Genomic DNA, 11,422 nt, shown 5'->3' on the forward strand with positions numbered 1-11,422 from the left:
TCTGAATGGAAGTAGATATTTTACATTTTAAATGCTTGATTCTAGTTTATTTTATGATTATGTGTGGGGTTTATCATTACTGCAGTAAAACTAACTGATTAAAACACGAATTGGTTTAAAAAACTTTAAATTACGTAAAGCTAAAATTTTTCTACTAAAGTCTTATAAATATTCAGAATTACATACTGATATAATCTTAATTATTATTGAAAAATTAGTTGATTTGCTGAAGTGAGACGTGAAGAGGACAGATTACACCGGGTTTCAAGGACATTGTCAAGATGGATAATCATTCCTTAACCGCTGATCACAGTATTAAATGGTAAGTAACCAGCCTATTCTTAACAGTTTCTTTAAATTTGTAGTTTATTCGCAGAACACGGTGAGACCTTTTTTACACAATCTTAACTTGAAAGCGCAATAAGACTTCGAACAAGAACCGTTCAAGAACTTCTACAGTCATTGTGTTGGTTCATTTAATGTTAATGGTACAGAAATATTATCTGTAAGAACTTTAAAAAGCTTTTTATCTAATTCTTGATCTAATCCGTTAAGGTCATTGCACTGACATGATTTCGCTTGGTTCATCCACAGTTTTGTTGGTAGACTGTGCACATCTTGTATGGATTTAGTATTCAAATTACTGTCTAAAAATCTATTTTAATGTATTTTCTAAGACTCTTCCAGTAAATTTGCAAGTTTCAGATGAAAGCAACACGAAATTTCCAGTAAAAACTATGATTTTTCTCAACTTTAATGATCATTATCATCATCAGAAACCTTCAGGGAGTCAAAGACTAATCGAGGGAAATCATACATTACTACTTTGAAAAGAAGTCAACGGGCACCAAAGTTTGAGGAACAAACAGCCATAGCGCGCACCTTAATAAGATGTAGGACCTCCTTTAGTTGCGACGACTGCAGCAGTTCTATGGGGCATACTTTCCAAAAGCGTACGATAGCGATCAATGGGAACTTTGGACCATTCTTCTTGTAGGCATGTAATGAGGTCTTGGACAGTTGTGGAGCGGAAGTCCCTTGACCTCACCCGTCGCTCTAGTTCATCCCACAGAACTAGGGTTGAGATCAGGACTCTGTGGAAGCCAGTGACGTCATGTCTACACAAACCACACAGTTATAGCAGCAGCCCTTATGACTCAGTACTTTGTGTTGCTGAAAAAGACAATATAAGTTCCATCGAAACGCCACAAAGTAGGAAGCTTTGCACTGCATTATCCAGAATGTTCATATACCCCCTTGAAGCACTTCAGCCTTCGTGGCACTACAAACAGACGTCTCAGGCCAAACCATAGAAAACAGGATCATACCATCACACTACCACCTTCAAATTTCATAGTTGGGGGTACGCACTCTGATAAGAGACAGATCAGAGCAGGTGTGTCGGATCACCGTGCATCCGACACACCTACACCCGTTCATCTGCTCGGCAGAGATTCATCACTACATAACACAACTTTCCAATCATTCACGTCCCACTGTCCACGCTCTTTGCACCACTGAAGACGACGTGCATGTTGGTTTGGGCTTTCATGCAAAAACCAACAAGCACGTCGTCTTCAGTGCATGTGCATGTTAGTTTGGGCTTGCATATTGCGTTCCTACCATGGAAATCGATGTATGAGCTTCGGTTCTGAATTTTTGTGTAGATTCGTATTCCTGTCGATTCCCGGAACTCCGCATTCATATCTGTCGGCCAACGAATAACAGATTTTATATTTTATCATTCGTAGCACCCTACAGCCACGTGTGGTGGGTCGTCCACTGCAGGTAGCACTTGCAGTTTACTCACTGCGCTTTCATTTCAGTATGGTATCATTGAATGCTAATCTGAGATGGCCCAATTTGTCAACAATTTGCCAAAGAGATAGTCCTAAACATGATATCCTATCACAACGCCTCTTTCAAATTTCGTCAGTTCCCTTCTCGAAGCCATTTCACTAGGATATAATTGCACTGATTTAGGAGCATCATATTCCTCCAATTTATAACACATACAAACACGTGACTCGTTACATGGCACAATGCACCTGCTCGTAGGGAGGAGTGTATATTCACATTCACACTAGAAGCACTCATCACCAAACTGTTCTACTCACTTCAGTGTGAAAGAAAAATTTAGATCTCACTGCTTTCTTAACAGGACACATACTCAACTTCTTCGATACCCCTTGCCTTCTCTTCACCTTTCATATAACGAAAAATTTTATCAACCGATATCCTATAACATTCTTTCAAAATTTTATAACTCTATCATATTATCCAACTTTTTCCTGTTTGCTACTGTGTGCAGTCGGCCTACTCTAATTATTCCATAATCCCGATGGCATTCTCCGCAGCTTCTACATCCCCTTGGGGGATACGCACAACAGTCCGATTCCTGTCATATGTAGATGTTGTCAAGAGGTAAAAATGATTTCCTTATCAATACACGTTGCATTTTCGTTTCAGTATCGCAGTTATCTTCCAAATTATACTTGCGATCTTTGCTATGTGACTTTCTAACTTCAACTTCCTATCTGCCATGACTCCAAGATCCCTAGCCTTACCAATTTCTCCACATTCGGACTATGTGGAGAAATAACATGCCAATATAACATGCCAATGAAAATCCCATCACGCCATATAGTGCATTATTTTTGCATAATGATTGAATGGACAACCATTATTATTTGCCACTGTTCCCGTCTATTCGATTCACTCTTGGAATGCTTTTTATCGGTAGCATCCCTGATTGCCCTGCCTACCTCTGCATCTTCAGTAAATAATTGAACGTCTCCTGTCAGACCGTTTCAAATACCATTAATGTATAGATTCAACAACTGTCCAAGGATTCTCCCTGGGGTACACCACTGGTCACCTAAAATCTGACAGATTCGCAACTCCCATACCACTTTCTGATTCCTATCTATCAGCTAGCCTCTTATCCAAATAGTTTTTTCCAATCCTATATTGTCCAGTCACGCAGTTAGCCTAGTGGCTTTGCGCTTCGCAAACCATATGCTTGGGGGAAGGATTGTCCTAGGTTCGATTCGACAATGTGAAGAACGTGATGATCTTCCTCAGCCATAGCCAAGTTATCCGGTCTTGGGCGTGGACAGCAGGGTTTTTTCCTCAGTTATCTGGGGTTTTTCATCCCGCAAGCAGGCAAGCCGGTCCCGTGAACATACAGGATACAGTCAAAGTATATAGTACGGCAATGAAGGCTACGGGAGACCACCTTGCTCATAGTCATTTCCCTAGTATGGCAGCATATAGATACCACCACCACCAGCAGTATAACTGAGGAAATAGGAATATATTATCCAGTTTACGTAACAGACTTTCATTGGCTGTCAAATGCATTAGCAAAGTACAGAAGTATCATAAGTTATTCATTATTCATTCAACTCAGTCCTGACATTAATATAAAATATGAAAAAAAAAAGACTTAGACGTGACCTATCTTTAGTAAATCCATGCTGTTCACAGGAAAGTATAGTTGTCTGTCTTAAAGGAGTCTAAGAAGAATATTAGAAATCTGAGACAGTTCTGAGGAATCTAAGCCTATGAAAACATGAGCGGCAATTACTTGTCGTTCATTTATTCACGAAGTCAAGCTTGAAATCTACCAGGCCAACTTTTTTTTACTCTTCCACTTCATCCTGATTTGGAAGACTGTTCCTGTGAATAGAAGATACTTTCGTTTGCAGGAACAGCTTTCTTCACCGAGGTGGGCTACAACCTTTGGCTATTTGCTAAGAACATAATGGTATTCCCCCCCCCCTTTTTTTTTACCTTTCTCTGCGAACGACACTAGTGTGCCACAGGTCTCATAGTCTCTAATGTGTAGGACTGATTAAAAATCTTTGGTAGAGATGATTTCCTCATACGACAAGTTCAGAATGACTGAAAATTTTGAAGGGTTGAATTGTAAGATTGGTACCTAAAACCTGTATGACCTCCGCAGAAGCTATTCAGCCTCACCTATCTTGAATTCCTAGGTGTCATATCTACTATTTATTTACGAGTATCATCATCATCATACGTATCAAGGATTTAGGCCTAGTATGGCCTGTTCCGGCCTTAGAAGTCATCGTTGAATCGTTTAAGAGGACGTCCTGGTTTTCTTTTTCCTAATGGCTTGTACTTTAAGGCTTATTTTGGTAATCTTTCTGTTTTCATTCTTTGAACGTGTTCTATCCATCTATGTTTATATTTTTTAATTTTTTCAATTACTGGTTCTTGGTTTAATTCTTTCAAAATATCTTCGTTTCTTTTGTGATCAAATAGGGTATACTTTGCAGTTTTTCTCATAAACTTCATTTCTGATGTTGTTAATCTTTGTTTGTCTTTTTGTTTTATTATCCACATTTCGCTTCCATACATTAAGACCGGTAGGGCTAATGTATTGTATACTTTTAGCCTGGTTTGTTTTTGAACTAGGTTTGGTTTAAATATAGAGTTAATTACTCCTGTTATTTTTAAATATTTTGCAATTTTTATGTTTATATCTTTTTCATTTTCATAAGTGATCATACATCCTAGGTAGTTAAATGAATTCACCTGTTCTAAGATCTTGTTATCTAATACTATTTTAGTTCTTGCTGGATCTTGTCCTTTAAAGGCCATAGTTTTTGATTTTTCCGTTGATATTATTATACCATAATCTTTGGATATCTCATTTAGATTTAAAATAGCTTTCTGTAAGTTATCTTCAGAATTTGTAATTATTATTTGGTCGTCTGCAAAGAGGAGAGTGTTTAAGTTAACTGTAGGTGAAAGTTTAATTCCTTGATGAAAATTTTTACTCTATTTTATTATTATTTCATTTAAGTAGATATTAAAAAGAGTTGCTGAGAGGGGACATCCCTGTCGCATCCCTTGGTTTATCTCTCTTGTATATGATAGCTCATGATTTAATCTTATTTGTATTTGATTATTTTCATATATACTTGTGACAGCTTTTAGGATATTATTTGGTATTTGTCTTTCTTTTAATATGTTAAATAATATGTTTCTTTTAACTTTGTCAAATGCTTTTTCAAAGTCAATACATGCAATATGTGTTTCTAAATTATATTCTCTTCTTTTCTCTATTATTAATTTTAGGCAGAAGGCTGGGTCTATACATGATCGCTCTTTTCTAAATCCATTTTGTACCTCTAGAATAAAGTTTTCGGAATATTTCATTAGTTTGTTATTTAAGATTCTGCTATATATTTTGTAACAGGAATTTAGTATACTGATACCTCTATAGTTTTTAGGGTCATCTCTATTACCTTTCTTAAAGATAGGAATCACAATTGCTTTTTTCCATTCTATTGGGGGGATACCAGTTGAGTAAATTTTATTTAAAAATAATAAGAGTCTTCCTTTGAATCTTGTTCCTTCGTATTTATATAGTTCTGAACCTAGCTTATCTTCTCCAGGTGATTTTCCGTTTCTTGTTTCTTTCAGGCTGATTTCTAATTCTTCTTCGGTTATTTCCTTTCATTTTCGTTAATTGTTTGCCAGTTGTCTTTTTTAAAATATTTGTCTGTCCACAGTTCTGTGTAGTAATTTAGAAATTCTTCTAATTTCAATTCAGTGTTTAATTTTATGTTTTCTTTGGTATCTGCATTTAGGTGTTTCAAAATCTTATATACATTGGGTCTTATTTTATATAAATCATGTTCTAAATTAGAAACAAATTTATTACATGATTCTCTATGTCTTTTTCTGACTTCTTTTTTAGCTATGGCTCTTATTCTTTTATATTCTATTTCATCTTCTAATCTTTTACTGCTTAACCATTTATGATAGGCTTCTTTTTTCTTTTTGATTATTTCTTTGATTGTATCATCCCAAATCTTCAGTTTTTTTTCTTTTATTGAATTTTTTGGTCTTTCCTAAGCTTTCATTTGCTGCTGCATTTAGTATCGTTTTAATATTAAGCCATTCTATTTCTATTTCTTCATTTTGTTTTATTTTATCTAGATACTGGTTAATTCTTTGATCGTATAGCCATTGTACATTTGTGTCATTCAATAGTCCAGTTTTATAAACAAATGTTTCAATTTTTCTTTCTGTTCTTGTTACTTGTAGCCATTTAGGTGGTAATCTTAATTTTATTTTAACAAGGAAGTGGTCACTGCTTATTTCATATCCTCTGTGAACTCTAACATCTAGTGAAAATTTTGATGTCTTTTCATTTAATATGAAGTAATCTAATATTGATTTCCATCCTCTTGCTGCCCAAGTATATTTATGTATGTCTTTATGTTTATAGAAAGAATTCATTATTTTTAGGTTATTATAAACTACAAAGTCAATCAATTTTTTACCATTTCTGTTTAGAGTGTGTTCTCCATGTATTCCTATATTATTATTAATTTTCGTGTTTCCAATTCTTGCATTTAAGTCTCCTGCTAAAATTATGTAATCATTTTTATTTATTTTATTATATATGTTTTGTAGCTGATTATAAAAATCAATATTATCCTGTTCTCTTCCTTCTTCTGGGGCATATAAACCAATTATTGTTAAATAGCCTCTATCTATTTTTATTCTAGCTTTTATTATTCTTTCATTCCATAATTTATAATGTTTTAACTGTTTTGAAAGGGAGTTATGAATCCAAATCATCACTCCTGCTTGTGCTCTTTGGTCTCTGTCGACTCCACTGCATATCACATTAAAATTTTTAGTTCTCACAGTTCCTTTTAATTTATTTTTTGTTTCAGTGATTACTGCTATTTTAAAATTTCTTTCATTTAATAACTGGTCTAATTCTCTTTCTTTATATGCTATTCCTCTTACATTCCAGTTTGCTATGTGTATTATATTTTGTCGTTTCCATTTTCGTTTTCCCTTTTCCATTCCAGGGTCGTTTCCCATAGATTCAATCCGATTATCTTTTTCTGTCAGCTTACAAGTATGGTTATGTTCTCCATGTCAGGGGACTAGCCTGACGATGGAGTAGTTCAGTGGTAAGGCTGCTACCTTAAGGCTTCTGAACTCGCCTTCTTCCGAATTTAAACCCATAGGAGGAATAGGGTATATTGAAGGGGAAAGGGTAGATTATAGAAGAAATATAGTAAGGTTTATAGAGAGGACATAGTTGTAAGGCCAGAAATGAAAAGACCCCATGGCCCTCGAGTACTCTAATAGCACAAGGGTCATAAAGTAAGAAGAGTTGGCTGATATGGCCTTATAGGAAAGATTAAAGTAAGTGGGTCTTCCTCAAAGTATAAGAAGGAGAGGATAGATCCAGCTAAGGGTACATGGGAGTGCCACTTCCCTTACAATCAAGATGATTGCCCCTTATGGCCCTGTTGGTCCACGAGTCCTTATTCAGTATATTCGGACCACCCCACCATATATATATATACACACACGCACGCGCATGTGCACACACACACATGGTGGGCTCCCCTATCCGCCACCCAGGGGACGCGCTCTCTAGGGGTTACAGGGTCCCCTGAGAGTATTTACGAGTATAACAAGGTTAATTCGTTTGCTCGTGAATTAAGATAAAACAATGTCCCAAATTCAGTCGAGAAGATTTTAGGATCCAAACGAAAATAGTAGTTCAGTAGAAAAGGAATACCTCGAGCGAAGTAGTATGCTGCTCGGTACATTATGTGACAGGGACGTTTTAAATGAAGCGTAATCTTCCTCATTTGAGAATTTTATCGGGCTTACTAAACAGTTGAAAAAATACTACGAACGGACGAATACGCAAAATGACTTAATAAATTTATTTTGAACGGCACATTCTAAGTTCCCTTTTTGTATTTGGGAAATGATCATCCAGCGGATGGATATTCATCACATACTCCTTAGAAGTAAAGTAGATGTTAAATAAATTAATTGTTTAAATAATTGTAGATAGTCATATAATGATATGCTTCTAATAGCATTTTGTATTGCTGATAACGCCAACCGTTATCAGAAGGGTTGTACTATTACACAGGGCTCTACAGTTACGCTCAGAATATTTTTATTAAATAAAAAATTATATTTATTTAATAAAAATAAAGTTCCAAACAAAGTTTTTTTAATGTTAAGAAAACATAGAAGAGTATGGGTAATATAAATGACCGTTCTAATAACAAACAATTAATATATGAAATTAAATCTTCCAAAAAAATCAACGTTTTTACTGTTCTTCCTATTCTTATTCTTTATTGCCTTTTTCTTTCTTATTCACATACAAAGCACCACTGATCGTTTTACGGAACTGCTGATTGGATATAGGTTTTTCACAAACTTATCATTTTTAATACAAAAGTACCACCATTCGATAGAGATGTTTGCATTTGTCACAGATATCGTATCACTTCGGCGGAAAATGGCAGAAATATCAATAATCAAAGATCAACTGAATAATTACGAAGTATATTACATGTAAACAATTCTTTTTTTTTAACAGCTGGATTAATTTATTTGCAAAATGGTTCGAAATTATTATAATAACTCCTCCTTGACTTGGTAGAATAAATTTAGTATTTAGAATTATTGACATTTATAACATTGGTTGCTAAAAATTGCTAAAATATTTATACATACAATAAACATCTTGTGTGACATTGCATCTTATAATTTTACAGAGTTCAGCACTAAGTGCTGTAATTCCTACATTCGATTTTAATTAAAATTTTTTTAATAATACTTTTTTTGCCTTTATAATATGTATTTACAATACATGCTCTTTTAATATTAACAATGAAGATTATACAGAATTTTTTGTATAATTTTTTTATTTTTTTATTTTATTTTTATTTTATTTTATTTTTTTAAGTTTGAGAAAGAATGATTATACATACAAATTTCTGCATTTGCTTATAAGGATTACATGTAGATGAGTAAGGCAAGTTAATCCCACCTACTTCGAAGCTTGGGTTAGCTTTTATGAAGAGGGTGGGATTTAGCCTTCACTATTTGTGTTGTTGCTACTGTTTATTTATGTATGGGATGTAGGCATTGGATGCTAGTGATTTGTGATGTGTATATTAGTGTTAATGGTTTCTTAACTTTGTTGGTATATTTTACAGAGTTCGTCTTTTAATGTTCTGTAGTTATCTACGTGTTTTAACTTTCTTGGTAGGTTGTTGAGTTGCGTGGGTATCTGATGTGATCTCACAAAAGAACCATATGAGTTGTTGAAGGGTGTGGGGACGTAGAGAGTTGTTGTAGGTCGTGTTATACGATATGTGTCTCTGTTTTTTCGTTAGATGATGTTGAAGTAATTCCTTGTTAATGTCATGTAGTGTTTCAGGTTTTTAATGCTCAGAATTCTGTGTATCGCCATGTGCTTGTCGGATATTGGTTGTTGCGTGTAAGGTGTCGAGATCACTGTTGACACGATTTTCTTGTGTAGTGTTTCTAATTTTGTTAGGTGGCTGTTTGATGTATTTGCATAGACTGTTATTCCGTATCTGAGTAGGGATTCGCATATACCGTGATATAGGAGTTTTTTTATGTTGGGTGGAATAATGTCTTTAACTTGGAAGAGTTTTGCTGCGATGATCCGGAGTTTGGTGTGTAGGTTTTCTATATGTTTTGTCAATTTAAGGTGGGAATCTATATACAGACCGAGGTATTTTTCGTGTGTTACAGGTTTGATTTCGGAACATTGGCAGGTATTTTTGTTGATAATGCAGCGGTATGTGTGACAATGTATCGATAGTGATGCGGGGCGTATGATTCTTGGGTTGTGTATTATCAGCATCTGTTTTTTGGTGTCGTTGATTAGAATTGCGTTTTGGTGGAAGTATGTTGTGATTTCGTTTAGGTCTTGTTGTGCTTTGCAGAGAGCTTTTGGAACATTAATGACAATAATTCTAAATACTAAATTTATTCCACCAAGTCAAGGAGGAGTTATTATAATCATTTCGAACCATTTTGCAAATAAATTAATCCAGCTGTTAAAAAAAAAAGAATTGTTTACATGTAATATACTTCGTAATTATTAGTTGATCTTCGATTATTAATATTTCTGCCATTTTCCGCAGAAGTGATACGATATCTGTGACAAATGCAAACATCTCTATCGAATGGTGGTACTTTTGTATTAAAAATGATAAGTTTGTGAAAAACCTATACGGCGGTTTATGAAACTTCGGCCAAACAGAATCGAGCAATCAGATACAGTATTTTCTTTCGCGTATATGTAGTATTTTAAATGCCAAATGTTATGAAATTCCATATGGTTAATTATTTTAAGAACTAATTTCAACACGTTTTTCTCGTACAAACTTCCCGATTTAAGTAAAAACAACAAATTTTTGTTAGGGATTCCAAATTCTGAATTTGAATAAAATTCATTCAGCTGGAGTTCAGGGATAACTTGAGACGTATCTCAAAAAAAAAAGAAAAAGAAAAAAAGTACTGCGGATTTTGCAAAACGCACATAAGAAGGAGTATATCTGTGCTTACTTAATGTCCTTCAGATGACTCTATCAGTTTATAACTAAAAATAAAAATTAAAAAAACACAATTTTGCAATCAGCGAAAGCCAACTTACTAGGCTGATTTTGGGGATGGCATTAATATCAGAAGAGAGTATTAAGAAATTTATGTTTCTGAAGGGGAGAGGAGGATGAAAGGAAGTATTAATTACAGTGTGTTTTATGCATGAAACAAACATTTATCAAAACCATCCGAAAAAGTGATGAAAAACTATAAAACATCAGTGTTTTGTAGTTTGATGAACTGTATGGAATTATTCTCAATCCAAGAAATCTAAAAATGCAGCATCTTGAGCTTTTGTTGTCTGTCATGGCGGCCTAAAAATTTATCCCATGAACTGACTTGTCACTTCCATCAATAAAAAGAAAGTTTTCGAAGGGGTTGTGTGCAGATAATTTCAGATTTTGTTTAAATTTAGTTTGGAATTTTATTAACTTATATAAACTAATCCCAAAGTCAAAATATATTCCAACCTCCATAAAATCACTTTCTATTAATAAAACGTAATTGATTAAAATGTATCATTATAATTATTGAACTCTCAAACAGGAATCTTCATTCGTAAAACATCAAAGCAATAATATGCTGCTCCTTTTTAATTAAAAGTTTGCTTTTAATTGATGCTGTTAAAAACTGTTCATCATGTTAATCACCGAACTAGGAAATTGTGAGCTTTATCTTTTCTTCTCAACTCTGTATCTACGTAATGTAATTTAGTAAAATGACACATTTCATAATTAGTATTGCTAGGAATAATATCTGTTTAAACGTTATTCGCTACTTCTAACGTGCTCTTTACAATTGAAAATAACAATAGAAATCATTTTGTGATGACTTTGTGATGTATATTAATCTACAAAACTGATCTACAAATATGAAAATTTTTCCTTAATTAATCCCAAAGTAATGTCACAACATGAGTAAAGCTTATTCGCTATTAATCAATAAGAATTACAAGTAAATATTGTAT

At 34.1% G+C, this 11,422-nt stretch overlaps 1 long non-coding RNA gene across 1 annotated transcript in view; it reads left to right on the forward strand.

Moving 5' to 3' along the window:
- The first annotated feature begins 235 nt into the window (after positions 1–235).
- Positions 236–11,422, forward strand: part of LOC150102352 (uncharacterized) — a 39,656-nt gene continuing 28,469 nt past the window's right edge. The window contains exon 1 of the long non-coding RNA XR_016548909.1: positions 236–322. This is a non-coding gene — a long non-coding RNA (uncharacterized LOC150102352). The remainder of the gene's footprint in view (positions 323–11,422) is intronic.

This window comes from Typopeltis vanoorti, chromosome 10 (genome assembly GCF_054136105.1).
Source record: "Typopeltis vanoorti isolate ZY-2024b chromosome 10, IOZ_Tvanoo_1.0, whole genome shotgun sequence".
In the NCBI taxonomy this organism is placed as follows: Eukaryota; Metazoa; Arthropoda; class Arachnida; order Uropygi; family Thelyphonidae; genus Typopeltis; species Typopeltis vanoorti.